The 24,798-nt window shown below is 38.6% G+C and overlaps 1 protein-coding gene across 3 annotated transcripts in view; it reads right to left on the reverse strand.

Moving 5' to 3' along the window:
- Positions 1–24,798, reverse strand: part of FOXN3 (forkhead box N3) — a 391,151-nt gene that overhangs the window by 365,050 nt on the left and 1,303 nt on the right. The gene's annotated exons all lie outside the window — the stretch shown is intronic.

Genomic DNA, 24,798 nt, shown 5'->3' on the forward strand with positions numbered 1-24,798 from the left:
AGCCAACGGAGGCAGAAGTGCTCGGCAGATGATGGGCTGACGCCTGGCAGAGTCCAGGTTTGCTGGGCACCCAAGCAACAGAAAGGAGGGGGAACCTACCAAGAGTTGCATATAGCACCCAAGTAGATGCTATTATCTGCATGGTACCCACCTGCAAATGAGAAACAAGAGAGAACATGGGAAAAAATTTCAAGGAAGCAAGAAGAGCAGAGTACTTCAATCATTAGAGAAGTGGACATCCATCAGTCATTCAATCAATGTTTCCCAAACCTTCATGCTTGCCCCTGCAAGTAAACTAAAGATATATACACGTCACGATTTCTGCCCTCAAAGAGTTAACACAGACCTCCAAGGACAAAAAGAATGAGAGAGCAGACAACAGCAGATGAGAGATGTCAAGCAACGTCTAGAAGATTGCAGGTGTATGGAGGAGCGATAGCCAAATTGAGGCAAAAGGAAGAAAGTGACACTAAAACTCCAGCAGAGGGGATAACTGATCACATCCAAGTGATTAGCTTCAGAGAATCCCAGAAAGTCTCTGGACTTGGAGGCGTCAGACATGGTGGAAGGTGGGAGCGAGGCGTGGAAGTCAGTTAGGCTCTACAGTGAAAAGACAGACCCTCATGTTCTCACCCCTCCTGGCCATAATCAGGCAATTCCCCCTCCCTTCCCCATACAAGTCAAGTTTAATGGAGAAATTAAACCATGGCATGGAAGAGGACAGGGGTAAGACACCAGATTGAAATCAGAAGGCGAACTGAACAGTGCGAGCCTGTGTCCCCTTGCCTACTCGGCCATCAGAACACCAGCACCCAGGCTTCTGTCACTTATGCATGATTGGAAGATCCTTTTCGGAAGAAACAGAATGGACCCAGAGGAAAACCTCCCGAGACATACTGACATTTGAATGCAATGGCTCCTCGCTGCCCAGCTACTCCACAGGGAGTCACGCCCAGTTAGAGAGGCCCCTCAAGCTCATAGCTTCCAATGGGCTCTTCAGAACCTTACATTTAGATAGGAAAGGAAAACCTACACTGAAAGTCGGACACCTAAACAATCAGGAAAACAAGAAAGTCTGAGGAAACAGAGAGAATGCAGGAAACAGAAGAAAATATCAAAAACCTGAATTAATATATCCTACAGGATAAGAGAAGGGATTGCTTTTGTTAAAAAGAAAAGAACAGGATGTCATAAAAAGAAACAGGGACAAATTTAAAGTTCTTGGAAATTAAAAATATGACGGACAACATAAAAAATTCAATAGAGGATTTGGAAATAAAAGAAACCATTCAGAAAATAAGGCAATAAGACAAAAGTGATGATCAAGAAAAGAGTTAAAAGATAAGAAAATAAAAGGATTCAGTCCAAAGTTAAACTACTAGAGTTTCTAAGTGTTCAAAGAAAATGATCAAAAACCAACACATAAACACAAAATCCATTAGAAACTTTTCATACAACAGGAGCAGAAGTCTTTCAATTGAAAGGTCTGATTAAATCCACAGCAAAATGATTTATAAAGACACAACAAAGGTCTAATATCATGAAATTTCACACCAGGGATAAAATTAAAATTCTAAAAGCTTCCAGACAGAACAAAAGAAATCTGTTCACATAGAAAAAGTGACCAATCAAAATGGCATATGACTTCTCACCGGCAACAATAGCAGTTGGAAGTCAATTCAGTCTTGCCTTCAAAATATGAAGGGAAGATGATTTTCAACCTAGAATTAAATGCTAGCCAAACTACTGACTAAGGGGGAGGGTAGATTAAAGACATTTTCAGAGATGAATTCTTGGAAGATTTACCTCCTGTGCTTGCTTAGCAAACTGGTATCAGATGTGCTCCACCCAACGCAGCAAACAAAAAAGAAGAGAACATGGGATCCAGGAAACAGGAGACAAGTGAAAACAAGAAATCCCTGCACAGAGACTGTTCCAGAACAGGCTTATAGAGCAACCGGGTCAAATTAGAGCAGGAAAAGCAAAATGGAAATGGTCCATTATCTGATATGTTTGGCCCAGAGCAAAATGAGATCAAGAAGTGCTGCTGGAAGGCATGGGAAGAATTAGAGAGAAAGAAAAAAAGAAGAAAGGAAGAAAGGACGCAAAGGAGGGAGGGGGGGAGTTTATATATATACAAACATGATACAAACACACAAGTCAAAAAGAGGCAATGTTTATTAATAGGAAAAAAACTAAAAAGTTGCACAAGAAAGGATTTCTAATCATAGTATATCATTGGTCTCATTGAAGAACAGTGTTTACATAATAATATAAACAGAGTGTGGAGTCAAAAGAAGGGAAGGGAAAAAGGTCTAAATTATCCTAACAGTAAGTCAATGGGTAATATTTTAAATTGATTAAAAATCAAGAAAATGGTGGTAAAGTTACGTTATTTATTGATTTTTAAAATATTTGCATCGGTGAAATAGAACACATACACAGAAAAGTGCCCAAAACTAACGTACAGCTCAATGATTTATCACAAAGCAGCATCCACGTAATCATCACCCAAGTCAAAAAATATAACTTTGCCACCACCCCTGGAAGTCTCAGCATTCTTTCCCCTAATTAGCATCCCGGTCCTCCCTCACAATTATTCACAGCAATCACTTTCTTTATAGTTTTGCTATCTAAGAATGCATCCCTAAAGACTACAGTTTCGTTATGCCTGTTTTTTGAGCTTTATATAAATGAAACAGAGATGTGTGCGTGTGTGGTTTCTTTCACGCATTAATGTCGAGAAGGCTCATCTAGGTTGTGCAACTATAGTGTTTTGTTTTTATGGCATACTGTTTTTCATTTATATAAATATACCATAAAGCATTTGTGTGTGTTTGTGTGTGTGCATGTGCACACATTATATTGTACTCTTGATGGACACTGGGTACTTTCCATCATTAATACTGCTGCTATAAACATTCCTAGCCATAATTTTTGGTATATGTATTGCATTTTTCCATTGACTCTGTACGCCAGAGTAGAAGTGCTGACTCACAGAATGTGCCTCTGTTCAATTTTATTACACAATGCTAATTAGTTCTCCAAAGTGGTTGTATCAGTTTTCACTCTCACCACCAGTGTATGAAAATTCTCACTTCTCCAAATCTAAGGATTTGGGACTCACTTCTTGGTACCAAAAGTCTTCTTTTTTTTTTTGAGGAAGATTAGCCCTCAGCTACCTACTGCCAGTCCTCCTCTTTTTGCTGAGGGAGCCTGGCCCTGAGCTCACATCCATGCCCACCTTCCTCTACTTTATACGTAGGACACCTACCACAGCATGGCGTGCGAAGTGGTGCCATGTCTGCACCCGGGATCCAAACCGACGAACCCCGGGCCGCCGAAGCAGAACGTGTGAACTTAACTGCTGCGCCACCGGGCTGGCCCCTCTGAAAGTCATTTTTAATTTTAGCCATTCTGATGGAAATGTGGTCACATTTCATGTGGTTTCTAATTGACATTTCCCTGAAGACTTAGGAAGTTGAGTGCTTTTCCACGTTTATTGGACATTTGAATATCATTTTTTGTGAAATCCCTGTTTAAGCCTATTATCCACTTTTCTGTTTTGTCTTTCTTGCATTGATTTGCAGGAATTCTTTGTATATTCTTCCCATGAGCCCTTTGTAAATTACAGATGTTGCAATTATCTCTAACTTGCCTCTCACTCGGTTAACTGTCTCTCTTGATGGACATTTTAATGCAGTCCAGTTTTATCTGTCTTTCCTTTATGACTGGTTGTTTTGGGTCCCACTCAGGAATTCTTTTCCTAGTCAAAATCATGAGTATATTACCCTACATTATCTTCTGGATATTTTATTATTTTTGTCTTTCACATTTAGATCTCAAATTCACTTGGAATGGGTTTTGGTATATAGTGTAAGCTTAGGGTCAAGTTTTACTATTTTTCTATATTGACGTCCAATTGTCTCAGGACTGTTTATTTTAAAAAGCGTGTCTTATCATCAATGTTCTGCAGTGCCATTTTTCTCATTGAAAGTGTGCCTGTATATACACAGGTCTGTTTGGGGACTCTATTCTTCTTTTTTGTGTATGTGAGGAAGATTGGTCCTGAGCTAATATCTGTGCCAATCTTCCTCTACTTTGTATTTGGGGTGCCACCACAGCATGGCTTGATGAGCAGCGTGTAGGTCCACACCCGGGATCCAAAGTTGTGAACCCTGGGCCGCTGAAGCAGCGTGTGTGAACGTAACCACTATGCCACTGGGTCAGCCCCTAGACCAGCCCCTGGACTCTATTCTTTTCCACCAGTTCATTCATCTATCCTTGCACCAATGCCACATTGCCTCAATTACTCCAGCGTAACAATAAATCCTAATACCTGGTGAAGCAAGTCCTCTTATCTTATTCTTCTTCAAAGTATCTTGGCTATTCTTGGTCCTTCATGTTTCCACACAAACTTTAGGATGAGTTTATCCATTTTCACAAAAACCTTCTTGAGATTTTGATTGAGACTGCACTGACCCTATGCAACGGTTTTGAGACTGACATCTTCAAAAAACAGAATCTTCCATTTCATGAACATGACATCTCTCTCCATTTATTTAGGTCTTCTTTAATTTCTCTTAAGAATGTTAAATGGTTTTCAATATAGAAGTCTTCATATCTTTTGTTAGATTCTTTCCTAGGCATCTGATTATTTTTATTCTAATTAAAATTCATTTCCTATCTGTTTATTAGTGATAAATAGAAATACAATTTATTTTTTCATATTTACTTTGTACCCAGCACACTTGCTAAATTCACTTTTTAGTTCCAACAATTTACCTGAAATTTCTGTTGAATTCTCTAATACGTAATAATATAATCTCCTGACGATTACAGTGTTTTTGTTTGTTTGTTTTATAGGGAAGAATTCGCCCTCAGCTAACACCTGTTGCCAATCTTCCTCTTTTTTTCTCTTCGCCCCAGAGCCCCAGTGCATGCTTGCATATCCTAGTTGTAAGTCCTCCTAGTTCTGTGTGAGTCGCCACCGCAGCACGGCAACTGACAGACGGGTGGCATGGCTCCACGACCAGGAAATCAACCTGGGCCACTGACTCAGCCAGAGCACCAAATTTTAACCACTAGACCATCAAGGCTGGCTCGCGATAATTACAGTTTTATTTATTCCTTTTTAATCCAAATATCTTTATTTCTCTTTTGTGCCTCATTGCATTAGCTAGGATCTGCTATGCAATGATCAATAGGAGTGGCGATAGCTGGTATATTTGTCTTTTTTCCTACTCTCAAAGAAAAGTCCTAACATTTCAGCCATTATGCATGATGTTTCCTACTTTTTAATGACGTAGGGTATTTTCTGTAGATACTCTTCTTAGAGTAAGAAAATTTCCTTCTTGTTTATTAGTTTGCTAAGAATCATTTTTTAAAAAAACATAAATGTTGGATTACATCACATATTTTCTGCTTTTATTAATGATCATATGATTTTTTTTTTTATTCTGTTAATATACTGAGCTACACTGACTGATTTTCAAACATTATTACCCTAGCCTTGAATTTCTGGAAGATGATCAACTTAATCATGATGTGGTAATTTATTGCTGGATTCACTTTGCTAGTATTTTATTTAGGATTTCTGAATCTATATTCAGGACTGAAATTGGCCTGGAATTTTCCTTTCTTATAATGATCAAGTTTTAGTATCAAAATTCTGCTGGGCTCTTAAAACAAATCAGGAATGCTCCTTCTTTTCTATTATCTGGAAGAGTTTGTGGAAAAGATGTGTTATTTCTTCCTGAAATATTTAATGAATTCAACAGAAAAATCATCTGAGTCTGAAGTCCTCCTTGAGATAAAGTTTTTAATTACATACTCATATAAGTAGAAATAAAACTACTCAGACAGTTATTTTCTTATGTCAGCTTTGATAAGTGGCATTTTTTTCAAAATTGTCCATTTCTTCTAAAATTTCACTTCATAATATTGCCATTGGGTTGTCATATTCCTTATTATCTTTTAAATGTAGTGATGTCCCTTGTTTCATTCCTATTATTAGTTACCTTTGGGGTTTTTTCTTGATTAGTGTCACGAGGATTTATTCATTTTATGAGTGCTTTTGGCTTTGTTGACTCTCCCTAAGGCATGTTTGTTTTCTATTTTGTTACTTTCTTCTCATTATTTTTTCCTTCCTCCTTTGTTTAATTTAATTGTTCTTTTTTAACCTCTTGAAATTAATGCTTATTTATTTTTAAGCCTCTCTTTTTTCTAATGTATACATTTGAGGCTATAAATGGCCCTCTAACATGGCTTTAGCTGCATTCCATATTTGATATGTCATATTTTCATTGACAATAATTTCTAAATATCTAATTTTCATTGCCAATTCTTCTTTGACCCACGATCAATTTCTAAACATATGGGGATTTTTCAGTTGTCTTTTTTGTTATTGAACTCTAGTTTAATATCACTGTGGTCTGAAAATATACTCTGTATGATTTTAATTGTTTGAAATTTATTAAGTTGCTTAATGACTCAGAACATGGCCAACATTGGCAAATATTCTATGTACACTTGAGAGAAATGTGTATTCTATATTTGTTGAGTACACTGTTTTATAATTGGATCCGGTGTGTTAATTAACTTTGTTCAAACTGTCTATATCCTGATTTATATTGTCTGCTGGTTGTATCAATTACTAGGAGAGATATGTTAAAATTTATATCAATACATCTATTTTTCCTTGTAGGTCTTACAATTGTGTGTGTATAATTAATGAGTGCATATAAATTTAGAAATATTATATGTTCCCAGTGAATTGAATCTTTTTCATTATGAAATCTCTCTCTTCATCTCTAACAGTGTTTCTTGCCTTAGAGTCTACTTTACCTGATATTAATATAGCTATACAATCTTCCTTTTGGTTAGTGTGGGCATGCTATATCTTTTTACTTCCTTTTATGTTTGGTCCTTCTATATTTTTTTAACTAAGGTATGTCTCTTTAAAGCAGTGTATCGGTTTTTCAAAATCCAGTCTGATAATCTTTGACTTTTAACTGGAATATTTATTGTTTATATTTAATATAATTGCTGATATATTTGGGCTTAAATCTGTTATCCTACTATTTTTTATTCATCTCACCTACTCTAGGATCCTTTTTCTGCCATTTTCCAATTTCTTTTGAATTATCTGAGTATTTTTTATTATTCCCTTTCCCCTTCTCTCAGCTTATTATTATTATTTATTTTCTTTTTACCAAATCCCATCCATTTGGTCTCCACAATGTCACCTGGATATATTACTCTCTTTTTTTGGTGAGGAAGATTGGCCCTGACTTAGCTTATTATTTATATATTCCTTCATCATTCTTTTGAAAGTTATCTACACTTTAAAACATGCATCCTTGACTTATTAATGGCTAACACAAATTAGTTTTTTTAATCACTTCCTATGCAATATAAGGACCTTTAAACAACTTAACTTCTCCAGACTTAAGTTCCATTTTTATCATATATTTTATTCCCTATATATTTTAAACTCCAAATGACATCATTATTATTATTTTATACAGTCAACATTCATTTATATTTAACTGTCTGTTATTTCTATGGCTCTTCATTCCTTCCTACATTGCTTAGCTTTGATCTGGAATAATTTCCTTGTGTCCAAAGGATGTCCTTTAGTATTTCCTTTAGTACAGATCTGGTCATGATAATTTTTTAAAGAAATATCTTTAGTTTCCTTTCATTTTTGAGGAAGCTATGAGGTAAGTATAGAATTTATGGTTAACAGTTGTTTTCTTTCAGCAATTTGAATATATCATTCCCTTTCTTTCTAACTTCTATTGTTTTGGTTGAATTGTTTGTTGTCAATCTTATTGTTGCTCTGTTGAAGACATGAGGTGCCCACTCCCTAGCCCTGTTTTTTAGCTCTTCTCTTTATTTTTATTTTCAGAAATTTTACTATTTTGTTCCTAGGTGAATTTTCTTTGAACTGCTTGGCGTCCTAGGGCTTCTTGATTCTATGGCTTTGTGTCATTTGTTAGTTGGGAAATTTCTCAGTCATTTTTTTCCAATTATTTCTTATATCTCATTTTCTCTCTCCTCTCCTACTGAAACTCCAGTTACAAATACATTACACCTTCCATCATATTTCACATGTCTTTCAAAATTCTGTATTTATTTTCCATCATTTTACCTCTTCCTACTTTATTTTGGATATTTTCTTCTACGCTATCTTCTAGTTCACTAACTCTCTCTTCAACTGCATCTACTCCACTGAACCCACCCTTTTTTTTTAAACAGCTTTATTAAGGTATAATTTACCTACCATAAAATTCACCTATTGTAAAGATACATTCAACGATTTTAGTATATTAATTCAGTTACGCAACCATCACAATCACTGCAATCCAGTGTTAGAGCATTTCTATCACCCCAAAAAGTTCATGTATTTAGGTTTTAACTTCAGTAAGTGTATTCTTTCAGTTCTAGGTTCTTACTTATAACTTTCAGTTCTCTGGTAAATTTTTCAATCACCTTGTAATTCTTTGAATATATTAATCACAGTAACTTAAGAAACCACATCTGATTAATTCCCTATCTGAGATCGCTTGTGGGTATATCGTATTTGTGTGGTTTTTTTCTTGGTTTTTGATCGTGTCTTGTCTTCTCATATGTCTAGTTACTTTTTATTGGGTGTAAGATACAGAACATGAAAAACTCTACTGAGGACATAAGACTCTGGAAGATGCATCTTTCTCCAAAAAGGATTTTTTACTTTTGTTTCTGGCAGGGATCTAAGCTAGGGACACTAATCTGAAATTACTTGATTTTTGGCTTCAGTCCCTGTGAGAGTTTTTCTATTTCTGTTTCATCTTGACTCAGGGTTCCAAATGAAAACTCAGGTTGTCTACTAGGGTTTCCACTCCTTGGCAGGACCTGAATATGTTTACCGTGCTCCCAACCCCAGGAGTTTGTTGAAAGTTCTGCTAAGTTTCTTAGTCTCTTAGCCACTATTTTTCAAATTGACAATTGTCTCAAAAAGAGATCCATAAGCTGGGCTCACCTCTTAGGTTTTCCTCCCCCTCAAATCCTGTCTGCAATTCCACCCCACGTCCCCCATCTGCAAGTCCCCATTGCCTTGATGGCTCTCCAGTGCTTCCAAACTGGTATTTTCTTTCTAATTTTGAGCAGCTTTTCTGAGCAGAAGAGTTGCTCTGAACAAACCCTATCTACTATTGCTAGATGCACTGATTACCAGTATAAGAAATCTGACTATAATTTATCATATAAACCACGACAGTTTTGAAAATGACAGAAGACATTATTAGTGATTACATTGGGGCAGTAGGTATAAACCAGAACTATCACAAATCAGATATATGGTCACCCCAATAATAACGCATGGAGCACTTTGCTTAAAAGTATAAACTGATTTAAAAATCATACTGGCCATATCAAGAATACGGAAATCTTGTCTCTTCCCTTTGTAGTGACTGGATATTTGGTATGAAGGATAGAAATGAGCCCTTTCTCAATGTGGGAAGAGACCACTCAGCAGCCACTGTATCAACGGAGGGAGTTAACTATTCCACCAGCCTGCTGGTTCCTGGGCTCTACAGCTCACTAATGTCCTTGGCTGAGATTTGGTACCTCCAAAGGAATAGTTTTGGAAATGTTTCCAAATAAGATATAAATTTTTCTAAAAAGATAAGAGAGAAGCCTTAGAATTGACAAGAAAGAAAACACAATTTCCAAGAAGAGCCCAGCACACACACAACCTTCACTTCTTTATTTTATTAGAAATGCTGTATTTTGCTCTCATCTGCCAGAAATTTGATACTCTATTCCATGAAGGAAACAACATTATAAGTGAAGGGCTTGGTCTGTCTTGGCTTTTGAAGGAGCTAGATTTGCCACCTGGGTCATCTTCTAAAGTGAACTAACTCCTCTGGGCTGAAGAGCTGTTCTCTGACCAACCCCAGAGCTGAGCCCATGGAGATGCTCAATCAAATAAATCATGGTCAATGCCTAATTATAGACTGACTACATCTTGTATTTTGTAGCCTGACCCTTCCTGGAATTTTGATGATGCTATTCAGGATATCATTTCCTATTCTTCATCAGCATATTTTAGATGGCTTGATTCAAAACAATGTTTTGTATATAAACTGCCCAACATTTTTCCAAAACACAGCCTTTATCGGCATATAAAGTAATTTGCCACATGCATTGTGTTTGCACCCGAGCAGGTGGATAATAGATTAGTTAGAGTTACTAAGATGTCAGTGCATTTTCTCATCCACAGTACAGTGCAGTAGAGAAAGAAAACTGCTCAACGAAAAGAAAACAAAATATGATTCCAACAATTTAACTCAGGTCCATATGTCATTCTCATTTACTAAGACCAATAGCAACAGGAAATAAAAATGAAGCATTGGAAACACTGAGCCTAGCAACGACATAATGAGTTAAACTCAAGTAGAGAGCGATACTGAGGCAAAGGACCCAGAGTCCAGTTCAGCTGAGATTATCTGTGGCCCTGGGGAATATTCAAGAGCTACACTCCTCTGCTTGTTGATTTGCTAAATACTGGCCTGGAGAAAGGCTGGCCTCCTTAAGCAAGGTCTAAAGTCAAAGGGAAAAAGAGTGCAGGGCCTCTACTGAAGGACCTGAGATGGCACCAACCCTTTTCCTTTCACAGCATACAAATAAACCAGAGCCTCACCACCACTATATCAATCACAAAGTCAACTGTAAAGGTCTTTCTCCACTCAAAGCCTTTTCTACACTCCCTCATCTAACTCCCTCTAGGGCAGGGTCTTATCTGTACTGCTCACCTCCCTACACCCAGACCCACAACAGTGTCTTGCTCTCTGTAGACCTCAACAAATATTTCCAGAATGACTGGATGAATTCTCATGACAAGCAAAAGGGAGCTGAAAGGGCTGATTTCAACACAACATTTCAGAAGAAACCACCGAGACAGATTCAATTGATTCCCCATGGAAATGCCACCACTGTCGTAGGGCCCCCTTCAAACTTCAGAAGTATAGCTTTTGCTCTAAATTTTTATTTTGACAAATTTCAAACCTAAGAAGGAATAACACAATGAATAAATTGCAGACCATGACACTGCATCCCTAAATATGTTAGCAGGTGTCTCCTTAGAACAAGATGCTCCTTTCATTCAGAGGTTTAATTTTTTAGCACATATTGTGTGTTCAAAACTGAGTGGTAGGGGACATTTTCAAAAGTCCAGCACAAAATTCACACCTTCAAGGAAGCTATTATATAGTTGGGGATTTAGGCTGTACAAACATAAGATAATTTCAGGATAATTAGATCCTAAACTTGGTGGCACTGATCGTAAGTGAAATAGGAGCTCAGAGAAGTGAGAAATCAGATTGGGCTGAAGTTTCAGAGAGGACATACACGGCAGAGACTGACTGTATTAAATCTGTTTCTTCTTCATCCTAGGCACACATCCAGACTACCTTTCCCAGCAACCTGCTCCTCGCAGTCAGATGTGGCAATTTTACCAAGTGTTAGCTAACAGAATGGGAAAGGAAGTGGAACGTGCCACATCTAGGACTGACTGGTAAAAATCTGCCATTCATGTCTCCATGATCTTTCCCTTTTTTGCTGGTGTGACCCAAATAAGCGCAACGACCTTGGGAGCCATCAGTGAAAATGGCAGGGCCATAGAATGGAAACCACCTGCTGCCCTAAATCACCACCTGAGCAAGAGCCATCCCCTAACCAGGACACCCACTTTTGATATGTAAAGAATAAAGTTCCGTTGTTTTGGTTCATTGCACTGTGTTGCGTTTATCGAAGCAGCGAGTGTTACCTCAACTAATACAAGCAAAGCTAAAATAACCCTGAATATGCGTGGAAGGAGAGAACATTTTGAACATAATGGTTGTTCTTTTTCTCTATTGCTTTCTGCACATATGATCTTCAGCCTGGTCATCCAGAGGCATTCATATTTCAGAGAATATCAGGATTATTAAAGAAGGACTACAAAGAGAAAGAAGGATGAAGTTCCTTTTCTGGCAGCATGGCAGAAAAGATAACTGTGCAATCCTCTAAAAACAACTGAAAATGCTGGACAGAACACTTCCTCAAAAATAGTTTGAAATGTATTTATGAGCTGACAAGAAAATGCAGCACACTCACAGCATAACACTTATACCAGCTTTCACCTTGAAGGCACTCAACAAACTGGGAGAACTTGAGCTTCTGTTTTTACAAGTTAGCAGGGGACAGGGGACAGCAGATAAACTCAGTGGCATTGACAAAGCCAGGGCCCACCGAGGTATGAAATACAAAAGGAGCGACCCTACTAAAGCTAGGACTCCAAAAGACTACCAGGATTACCTGTCTCAAAAACGAGTGCTGAGGAAAGGCGGGAAAGTCTTTACCGAAAATTTGTCATCACAGGCCAGTCCTCACGTGGGTTTCAAGTATGAATTGATTATGTGGCTGGTCCCTAAACCCTCAAGTTGAAATTTTAAGCCCTTGCTTTGCATGTTGGTGATGACCCCAGGCACCTGGCAGAAACAAATGCAAAATTGAAAGAAACTCACCTTCAATCCAAACCTCAAAGAAGCCCCATTGATAAAGTCTCCAAAAAAATAAATAAGGTCACAGTAAAATAAAACAAAGCAAAACAAAAACCACAAACACACACATGCATAAGGAAACAAAGCAGCATGAACAACAACTAGTAGAAATAAGAGAAAGTAGAACTAGACCCACAAAGACTTCAAATTTTAAAATGATCAGACACACAGTATAAATTTTTAAATAAATAATAGAAGGAAATAAGTATATAAGCTGTGAGCAAGATTAGACAGATTAGATGCAGGAAACTGAAAAAGACTGAAAAAATTATCTAGAGTGTCAGCATATAAAGATATTATACACAGAGAAAATATGGAAAAGCAGTTAAAACATAGAGAAGACAAAGAACGAAAGTCTAACACATACCTAACCTGAAATCCAGACGTAGAAGAAAACAGTACAGAGTGGGGACAACATTCTGAGAATCTTCCAGAACTGATGAAAAAAATCAACCCACAAATTCACAAACTCAAAAATATCACAAGCCAAATAAATACATAAAAAAGAAATTCACATCTAGACACTTTCGGATAAAACTGCAGAATACCAAAACAAAAGAATATCCTAAAAGCAGCCATAAGCACTATTGAAGAAAGAATATCTTCAATGACAAGTGGCAATTAGAGGTAGTATTGATTTCTCAGCAGAGGAAGCCAGAAAACAACGGAACATCTTTAATGTGCTGAGAGAAAATAACTAGAATTTTATACCTAGCAAAAATATATTCTATACCCAGCAAAACTATACTTTTAGAAACCAGGAAAAATAGAATTTTCCAACAAACAATAACCAAAATAGTTTCCCTCAATTGATCCTCATTAAGTGAAATCTGAGAAGTGATCCAGGAGGTAGGGCTGGCAACAAGGGAAGGAATTATAAGCGTAGAAAGTAGTAAATATGTGTGTACATCTGAACAAACAGTTATATTTTAAAATGATAATAATAATGTCAAACCTGTGAGATTGAAAAAAAACAAAACAGAGCTAAAATGCTGGGCAAAAATGGGACCTAATTTGGGGAGGTGGGGTGGTGACTGCAGTTAAGTGATCTAAGGTCCTTGCCTTGTTTGGGAGGAGAGGAAAAATACGAGGTAGCTTTAGACTTTGGTAAGTATGCATGCTAAAACTTCCAGAGAACCACTGAAAGAACAGTAATAGAGTATAAAACTTCCAAACTACTTCAGAAGAATACATGAAATAAGAAAAGAAAGCTCACCAGTTCAAAAGAAGGCAAGAAATGAAAGAAAATTAAAAAAACAAGGAAGAGGCAGGACAAATGGAAAGGATAAAATAACGTGAAGAAATAAACTGAAATAAATCTGTAATTACAATAAATATAAGTAGATTACATATTTCAGTTAAAAGATAATTACAGACTGCATAAAGACAATATTCAGCTATTTGTCATATGTAAAAGGTACATCTGAAATAGTAGGATACAAAGAATTTGAAAAAACAAAGGATGGAGAAACAAATAGCAAACACTAATAAAGAAGAAACTGGCCTACTGTTGTCTAGGATTGTTGCATGAACATGATACAAAATACACTGTACGACAGAAAGCACTGTGAGAGTTAAAGTGCACTACTTCCTAATAATAAAAGATTCAATGCTCCAAGAAGGTAGAAGAATTTTAAATGTGTACACACCAAATAATGCAACTTCAAGATATATGAAGAGAAGTGATAATCCACTATCTTAGTGAGAGAATTTAATACACTTCTCTCAGTAAAAAATAGATCAAGCAAAGAATCAATAAGGACAGAGAAGATTTTAAAAACTCAGTTAACAAGCTCGACTTAATGTTAAAAGATTGGCATCATAAGACTATATTCTACGACTAAGACGCAACTGTTAGAAATCAATAATGAAAAGATAACTTGAAGAATACTCTAAGTTTGGAAATTGAAATAAAACATTTTTAAATAGCTCATACAACAAAGAAAAAGTCATAATAAATTTAGGAGTTATTCAGAACTGAACGATAATGAAAATGTTACCTATTAAAACTTCTGCGATAGCACTAACACACTACTTAGAAGATAATTTATAGCTTACATATTTATATTAGAAAAAAACATCAAACCTGCCATCTTAGGAAGTTAAAAAAATAAAATAATAAACACAAAAGAGTAAAAAGAATAAAGATACGAGCAGAAAATAAACAGAAAGAGATACAATGGAGAAGACCTAAGAAATAAAAGTTTTTTGAAAACACTATATGAGAGGCAAATGGGCCATTTCACAAATGTAGAAACACAAATGACCAATAACCTTACAAAGAGACACTCAAACATATTAATAACCAAGAAAATTAAAATAATAATGAGATTAATCCATACTTACTAAATTGGCATAACTTTTAAAGTATGACAGCATTAAGTGCCACGAGAACATGAAACAACAGGAAAACATATTCACTGCTGGCGGGAGTGCAAATTGGTACCAGCACCTTTGAAAACAATTTGCAATAAGATGCTTCTACCCTATGACCAAAAGGCCACACCTAGACAGTTACCCTAGTGCAGAGGCTTTCCATTCTTTCTGTTCCTGGTTTATAATAAGAAACACATTTTAAACCATGACCCAGAACACACATACACATGCATACACTTATATAAAAGTAAAATAGAAGCGTTACGAAACCACATCTATCCTTGTTATATGAGATATACTCTATATTTTCTATTTTATTCTTATTCTTTCTCTTTCATTTTTTAAAAGTGCTGGTTGGTCAGAACCCACTAAACTGACTTCATGACCACTAATGGTCAGACCCTAGAGTGTGAAAAACATTAACCGATAGAAATATTTGCATGTGTTTGCCAGAAGACATGTAGAAGAATGCTCACAGCAACACTGTAATAACAAAACAAGCCAAATGTGCAGTGATGATAGAACAGACAAATGTTAGCATACTCACACCAGAGAATAGCATACAGCAGTAAAGAAAGGAATTAGTTACATTACAAACATCAACATAGGTGTTTCTCAGGAACAGAATGTTGAACGAAAACAAAAGAATGAAATAGATGTCTATATCTTTATATATTTTCTATATATCTTATATACATATATATACACAAACACACACACATGCATATCTATAATGTTTCCATTTAAATGAGAGCATTCAAAACGAAACTATATATAGTTTCGGGTTTAAAAACACATGTGGTAAAACTATAGAGAAAAACAAGGACACAAACCAGAAACCACACACTTCACATCCACTCACATCCCAGTAGTTAGAATTTGCCACTCTAGGCTGCCAGGGAGACTGGCAAATGTGCTTGGTAGCTGAGCCCAGCTAAAATCTGGAAAGAATGGACACAGGTGGGAAACTAGTAGACTCCGCCACAGGCAGAAATTCCACAGCCTGGAAAGGCAGCCTTTGTCCTGGGACAGGATTTTCCCCCTTTACAAGAGTCTGGAGGACCCAGCTCAAAGAATTCACCTGAAGGCGGTAGAAGATGCTGCTTTCACCCATTAGGGACAGTGAAGTCCCATATCTTTCTGCCTGGATGGTAGAAAGATGAAACGGTGGAGGGAAGTAAAAGAAGAGCCTGCTTCTTTCTGAGTCCAGTTAATTATGGGAAAGAAAAAGGAGACACGAAAAGACGACAGCGGAGTGCTCGGCTGCTTGTCCTGACTTAGCCCTGGGTGATCCCACCTCCTGAATGGAGAAGGGAACACTGAGTGCAGAGGATGTCCTTGTGCGCATCCCCCTGCATCACTGGGAGCCCTGGGAAGAGACAGCTCCACCAGCTCGGGACACAGCTTCATGAGCCTGGCACTGCAGCCTGACCAAGCAGAGGGAGCTGTGAGGCATGGTGCCTCGGTCAGCTGTGGCCAGAGGAGGGCACCCCTTGCAAAGACCATCAGGCCAGTGAGCTGGATGGAGGGTGCAGCTAAGACTCAGAGTTCACTGCCAACAGGAGCCAGGTGGGACGCAGCAGGGAGTGCCACCCCTGGTTCTGATAAAGCCGAGAGGACAACCAGATGAACGATTTTTGTAAACTGTGGGTCACTTACTGGGTCCCAACCTGTGATTTTTTTCCCTAAATAAAATAGAATGGAAGAGATGAGAGTGCATCCAGTGTAGCAAAAATAATATCTTGTAAAACTTACATTTCAGCTACAGGTTATTTTGTAAAAACTTTTATATCATCTGTCCCTATATACATATGTCCATATGTGTTTCCTAGAATCTCATGACAATGTATTTCTATCTTGCTGTGGGTCTTTGAAAACCACAGGACTAGACTATGTGTTACAAGAGCCAGAGAATTCAACTGCTAGTAAAGAAGAAGCGGCACCAGTGGGCAAGAGACCTGGCCCCGGCAGCAGAGGCCACCCCACCGAGGAGCCTGAGTTTGCTTGTCCTCCATAAGAAATAAAAGCAAGGAGCACCCTGGACACCCCTTCCCACACACACCATTGTCACAGGCAAAGGATGGGTCGGCGCAAGAGGAAACGGGCATTGTTTTCCTAAGAAGACTGAGAATGATCTTAAGGAAGTTTAGATTATCAGATCGAACTAAGTTTTCAAATGGATGAAAGCAAAAGCTATTACTCTTTTTGCTGATAATCAATGGGTGTGTGCTGGAGAGAAAAGTTTGCTGTAGACAAAATGAACAAATTGCACTTTCTCTGCACACTGGAGTTGTGGAATGGATGAAACTGATGACTCTACAATATGCGAAGGAAGGAAGAAGAGGTTGTGCTCTGAGGTGAATATGAAGAAAGTCAGGGGAGCTGGAAGGAGCAAGGCAAGTTCAAGGATGAATAAACCCTGACCAGATCCCAGGGCATTCCCTGAGCATAACGGGTAGGGCCAGATTATAGAAGGAATTAAAAGTTAGGCAGAGGAGGACAGAGTTGGCAAAGTGAGCAACAGAGAACCACCATAGGTTCTTACTAGATGAGACACATAGCAACAATAACATCATAGCAATAGAAATAGCTACAATAATTTAAGGCGTAACTACATGCCAGGCTCTGCGCCAAGTGCTTTTCAAGGACTCTATCATTAGCCTTCCCAATAAGCCTTTCAGGATTTCCACATTATTGGGTCTTATTTCCACGTTACTGAGTCTGAGTTAAGTTACTCACCTGAGGCCACACAGCTCTAAGTGGCAGAGGGAAGCTTTGAAAGCAGGAAGCTTCAAGCTCCATACTTCTGTAGTGTTTAGGGATAGAAGTCTTCAGGAGAACAGAGGAAGGAAAGGAACCCGGAGGGACAGAGCACCCTCGAGCTTGCCCAGCACATTCTTGGAGTGAGGCACCAGAACTCAAGGCGAGGAGGTGAACGCGATGTGGGTTTCAAAGAAAACAGCTAGCAGCCCTGGTGATGAACTAGCTATGTGGACTGTAAAACAAGCGGGTGTCCAAGTTTTCCAACCTCGGAAACAAGGAGAATGGTTGTAACAGAAAAAAACACACACGCACCACAAAATGAGCGCCCTTGTTAAAAACCTCTGCCTGAATACTTAGACTCTGATCTTACGCCAATTCTCTTTTTCCCATTTTTCAGACTGAAAAACCCCTCTCCCAGGATCCTCATTCATTTTGAAGTTCAGAGGACCATTAAGAATGATTCTTCTAAAACATCTACAAGTCCGAGACTGTGGAAGGAGCCAAAGCATAGAGTGGTCCCTGAAGCTGCTGATGCCCTGGCTGCGTCCCTTTCATGCCTTACTATGTCAGCCCACACTAGCCCAACCTCCCACTGCTACCAATGGCGTCAACAAGACGACAATCTTCTCCAGCCAAAGCCTTCTCTGCCAACTCGCATGTCAACCTCACGTGCTGGGAATTGACATTCCTTGAAAGCAGTCATCAACAGTGACTGAAGGCAACATGTCGGACACAGCTCTCCACGGGCACCCCCGGGCCTCAGCTCCCCTGCGCTGGTAGGGACAGGGGTAGCCGGAGGGACAACTCACCACTGGCTGGCTTCTCTTCCCCGTCTCCCACTCATGGCCCCTACTGGTGCCTTCCTGGGATCGTCTCCCCAGTACACTACCCACCCTGGAATCCTCCTTGCAGGGTCAGCTTCTAAACTAAAAAAAAAGGCATAAGATCTCAAGGAAGGAGCTCCGGGAGGGCATCGCTTCCATCTGTCTCTATCAGCTTAGAAAACGAACTTCAGAAGAGCCACATTTGGGGATACTTTCAGTTTAAGAAGCCAATTCCATTTAGGGAACCAACGGTCGGCTGTCTGGGAATGATGTCTTCACCCTCCCATCCCTCTCATAGGGCACAGTTGCTGGTATGCAGTAGGTGATTCATAACTGTTCACTGAATGAACAGGTGGATGAGTTGTTTCCCCAACTGGTGCATATATATCTTCAGCACTTTTCTAGATCAATTCTTTTACATGATTTCGTACCTATGAAACCTGTGAAAGCAGACATGTGAAATACGAATTAGTTTTATCAATTACAAATAACTTGTAATTGTCCCCTACACGAGCACAGGAGCAGAGCTCCCTGCTTAGATGAGGAAGACAAACAGCCCCCACTCCACGTGGTCTGTATAAACTCATATGGGGTTTGTATGACTTAGGGGTGGGGGTGCCCCAAGAAGGAGATACTGGACATCCTGCCAATCTGACAACTTAAGCTCGTTGTTTCTTATTCAGAAAGAAAGGGAGATGTCATTGTATTTGTACCTCTGAGTTTGTTGGGCAGTTCACACGAATTATAAAAGTGAATGCTGTCTAGAAAAATCTGTTTTTGTGGATGCCACCAATAAAAAGACGAAGTGTAATATTTGAGTAATTCAGGAAAGTCAAAGGTGTGTGGACAGGGCCCTCCTTTTACCAAGTAGGTGAATGTGCTCAGGGTGCCTGAAGGGAACTTCAAAAGATGAAGACAAATTAAGGAAGATATTCACTGACAAGGGAACTAAAAAGTTCCCCCAATCACTAATGATCAGACACGAGAACAGAAAGTAGAGAAGCAAAATCCTAGTTCTTGCTAGAATCAAAACATATGTTCCCCATGTCACCCTGCAGTTTTTCCCAGAAGGCTCCATTTCAAGTGTGGAAGCGGGAGTCAGCAACCCTGGAATATAGTCAGAGGAACAGCTGGGAGGTGGCCAGTGGGCTGGCAAATGCCTGGAACTTGGAGTCAGGGGGCCTGACGCCTGAGGGTCAGAACTAGTTGGCCACCAATGAGTGTGTGGCCCTGGGAACATAGTTGCCTCAGTTTCTTCATCTATAAAATGGGACATTAACGCATATTATCACTACTTAGTAGTGGTATATTAATACTAGGTTATTACAAGAATCAATTAAAATAATATAGGGGCAGCACCTGATAAACAAAAGCCCCTTATCAGTGTGATGTGGTTTTTCTATATTGCCCAATATTACCAAACTTACCCAGCGCAACTTATTTCTTTTTAAGAGGCCATTCTAAACACTAAATCTAGTCCCAAGGAACAAAATGTCTTAATTTAGAGACCTTTCTTAACTAGTCATTATATGATCATTGTTTTCATTTTAAAGGCTGCAAAAGCATGACGTTCATTGAATCAGAAAATTTCGGGGTGCTAAGAGATATGTGAGGTTATCTAAAATCTAACCTTGCACAATATCCTAAAACCCCTTCTTCAAGTAGGACTTGCTACTGTCTGAATCTTAAGAAAGTGATATCTGCACAGGTACCAGGCACACCCTCGTATGACATCTCAAGTTGTGCATCACCAACTTCAGCAATGTCCTGGTAACAAAATGCATCCTTGAGTTCAAAAACAAAGTCCCCAGGGCCATCGGAGTTTAAAGGTTCACTCAAGAAGAATGACTGTCTACCATCACGAAGGCACCCTGGGACCATTCCACTGGCTTTCCATGGCCGCACACACTCATTCTTCTTTGAAATGCAGGTGGCAGGAGGAATAAGACAGCTTTAAACAGCCTCGACACGGAAAGCTTTATTCAACACAATTCAACAAATGAAGTTAACCACAGTCATTTTCATCCACTACCACAGCCAACTATTTTGTGCTTATACTAGTTTCATCTTTGTAGAGGAAATATTTTCTTAAAAAAGTTCCAGCACCAATTGTTGGAAGACCTGTGGCTTCCCGGAACATTGATATTTTAATCGCCATCTCTAACCCCATGCAGGTAACAGAAACACGGCAAGCACAGTGGACGTAGTAGGAGAGTGTAGAGAGATGCCTGTCCTTCCTACTTGTACAAACTCCCCACCTGTACAGCCTCCAAGAAACAACGCAGCGAGGCTGGCCATGGCCACGAGAAGCACAATGCTCCCAGAGTTTGCCTGAAGTCTCTGCTAATTTCTCCTTACCTCCGTAACCCTGCATATGGAAATCAAACGGTTGTGAAAATCAAGAGTGAAATTGAAAGGGATTCCTCTGTCTGCCACCCCTTAACACTCAAGAAGAGAAGTGAGCCCAATCCCAATACTGCCATTTCAGTAAATCTCACAATAGAGGCTAATGCGAAAATATTTGATGATATTCAAATATCATCTGTGTGTTATCATTTTACTCAACACCCAAAACACTACTGAGTCTGCCAAGCAGATTATATAGCTTGGAAAACTTTCATTTCATGAATGACACTTAATATGAAATAATTTTCACTGACAAATAAGATAACAGTGATATCACAGATCCTGAGGTGGTAACAGAATAAATCCAGGCATCCCATACAATCATTACCAACTAACCTCAAACACCTCCGCGCAAATGTTCCTATAACTCATAAGGAAGAGGGGGCCCTGGCTTGTAAGTAACCACTCAAAACATCCTTTTTCCTTCCCTCATTATAGACTGGTCCAGGGCTGCTTCTTACTTATGGCGGGTCCAATCTTTTGCGATATACACTGTTGGCTCATTCGACTACATTGTATTACATACCTTTTTCCTCCTCACTCTGAGCACAAGCACCTTCTTAAATTGTCAAGGCAAAAGTTCTCTCTTCAGCCAAGAGGCTCCAAGACTCTGCAAGCAATTCCCTCAGGCCTTCTTTAGAAGAGTATTCTGGGCACTTTAAAAGCAGTAGTTTTCAAACGGTGTTCACAGGGGTACCCGGGTTCTAAGGAGGCCCTAGGCACAGCCCAGGGGAAGACAGCAGGCTCTGGGCTCCTGGCTCCTGGTTCCCCTAAAGCAGCTGTTTTTATCCCACTCATATATTAGAGTCTTGCATAAGATTCCACGGCTGTTAAATATAAAACCAAAACGATGTCTTCAAAAAAGTGTGAAAACCATTGCAACAAATGGTTTTCTCTCTCTCAGGCCCTCTAAACACCCCTCCAGGGGCCATTCTCTTCAAACGGAGATGTATGCACTTACTTTCCTGTAAAGAAGCTTGCCCTTTTTATCTCTTCCAGAATTTGAAACATATATGCATTGAAACAATTAAATGTATTTAATTTACAAAATCCAAAAAATAACCCAGAGTTTTGCACAATAAATCTTTTCAAGGTTAAGATTTGTTTGTCTCTCATAGACTCTAAACTGGCTTTTGCACCTCACCCCCCAATATTCGACTCTCCTCCTACGCCAATTTTTCACCATCAGCAAAGTAGGCACATACCAGACATGCAGTCTTCATGGATCTTTTTCTTAAAAGCAAAGAGGAGAATGAAGCTGCCTCTCTCCCTTGACCGCTGTGAGCTAACCCAAAATCAAGACTGGCATTTGGTTAATAATCTGGACTAATTATCAGAAATTTGGTATAGTCATCCCAAAATGTCAGTTTCAGGGAGTCTGCGTGTATCTGACAACTGAAAATGAACTGGAATTTTATTGAACGTCTTGCTAATTTGTATTGGTAAAATAAGTTTGGTAAAATAAATTTGTTTTGGTAAAATAAGTACTTAGTAGTACAATGATTAATTTTTCTAATCCCAAAGTCAAAAATAAACAGAAATGCCCAAGATTTGGAGTGATTTAATTGTACTTCTCAAAAGTCTCTTTAGAATGAAGTGTTCTGAGCAAACTATTTGACAGACAATGGAGAATGAAGGCAAATTCTAGAAACCAACAAATCCCATTCATTTCCTTCAGTTTGTAAAAACAAGCAACTGACATGTTTCCTGCCAATGAACATAGTTACAGATAAGAAGGCTCCTACAGGAAATCCTTTGCTAAAAGAGAACAGTTGTGCTATTAAACTTAACCTTTTTTACCAAATCCCAATCCATTAAATATTTGACAACGTGGGATGGTGAAATATCACCCCAGAGAGGGTATATCGTTTCTAAAGTCTCTATTTCCTTTGACATAGATGGAGGATGTTAAATAAACATTAAAATATAGTTAGGATTCCTTCCATCTCCCCTTTCCCTCCATGCAATTAGTTGATGAAAACAAGAGAAATTTGCTGCTTTTTTAAAAGATCAAAGTATTAATTAAAAGAGATTTAAAACTGACCATTTTCAATTAAGATAAAGCAATACAATGCGATAAATCATCATGAGTGGAAGGAAGATATTTCTAAATGAACATCAAGAACTTAAAATTTAAAGACACCATTGACAAGATGAGAGAAATATAAGAAATGCATTGGGTTTACATTTAGAAGCTTCCACGTTAATCCCCAAAGTCCAAATTTAGGAAAAGGCCTCCTTGATTATTTTTCACTCAGCAAAGTGAAAGAGGGAGGGTTTCCAAACTTTTCTCTTTTCTTTACCCCCCTCACTGAAACCATTACCAAGATACTGAACATCATTGCAACCTTGATTTGGGGCACCTCTCAGTTACCCTAAAAACTAAAGCACTGTATCCACAAAAGAAGAGGAATTTTTCTAAGTTAACTGAATAGTAATCATCGCAGTTTTGAAATCATTCTTATTTCTGTTTAGGAGTTTTCCTCTCCCTGCTCAGCTACTGAGAACACCCTGCCTTACTCTCCCCAGAGCACCAGGGACAGTTGTCATTTATTGCTGCACATGTAGCTTAAAGCTCGGGGTTCCAAAGTGCCACAGATCTTTGAATTCAATTGCTACAGTTCAACTTTGAACCCTCTGCAAACAGAACCTCTTCATCATACCTTCCCCAAGTGACTCTTGATCCACAGGTGACAGTCTAGTCTTTAGAGCTCTCAAGAGTTTCGTTCTAACAGCAGACATACAAATCAATTTGATTCCACAATTAAATGCTCAAATACATTCTTAGCCTTTCCTTGCCCAACTCAGAGGCAGCGAATGGCTAAGTCAGCACGTGTGCTCATCCTTGCTTTAAGGTTTTTCCTCGCATATTTTCAATAAAAATACAGTTATGAAATCCAGGAGACTGAATTTTTGGTTGTTGTTGTAAAATGACCTTGATTTGACAGGCCCGGTCTCAGGTTTCAACAGATGCTGTGGGAAAGCTTACAGAAGCCAATATGTTCTCCAGGCATCTGTGATGACATGCAGGGGTTTTTTTCTTTTTTTTTTTGAAGTGGTGGTTATGGTAGTGCATGGGGGGGGGATACTCTTCCAGGTTTCCACGACAACCATGTCTCCACTCATCGGTTATTAGATACCATCCACTTCCTGTGTCTAAATTTTTAAGCCAATCAGAAAAGTGTTTATACATTTAACAAGTTCTGGAACAGTGCTTCTTTAATTGAAGTGCTTTCAGGCTCAAATGAAGATGTCCACGGGCCTGATGTTTTTTGTCTTATAGATATAAAATTCCACAATATTTACTAATTCATATTCTTATAAGGTGAAGAATGCCCTTTTTCTTGGATGTGAAATGCATTCTCCTCAATCCAGATGCCACAATTTCTTAGAACAGTGTGTAAGCCGATTTTGATTGTTGCTCTTCATTGCCTTTTTCTTCCACTGTTACAGACTTAAATTTAGTGGGTGATACACGCTAATTCATAAGACACTGAAATTATCAACGTAAAGATACAGTTAAGCATCCATCTGCTGATGGTACTATCTAACTATCCAGATCAAAAGACAGTTAGGAAAAATTGTGCTAACTTGAACAACTTTGCATTCTACAACTCATGAGGAGAAATCCGCGAGAATGGATTGTAAAGTGATCTGTGTATAAATGTAAGCTAGTAGCTGACGTCTGCAAAGAAATTTGTCACCAAAATGGCCTACTTGATCTGGAGAGAAACAACAACAAAAAATTAAACATTGCATCTCAAGCAAGTTGCACCCGAACGAAAAATCAATCTTGCAGAAATGCATCCACGCGAAAGCTAATATGAAATTACAGCAGGATT

The sequence above is a fragment of the Equus przewalskii genome, chromosome 25, assembly GCF_037783145.1.
Source record: "Equus przewalskii isolate Varuska chromosome 25, EquPr2, whole genome shotgun sequence".
Lineage (NCBI taxonomy): Eukaryota > Metazoa > Chordata > Mammalia > Perissodactyla > Equidae > Equus > Equus przewalskii.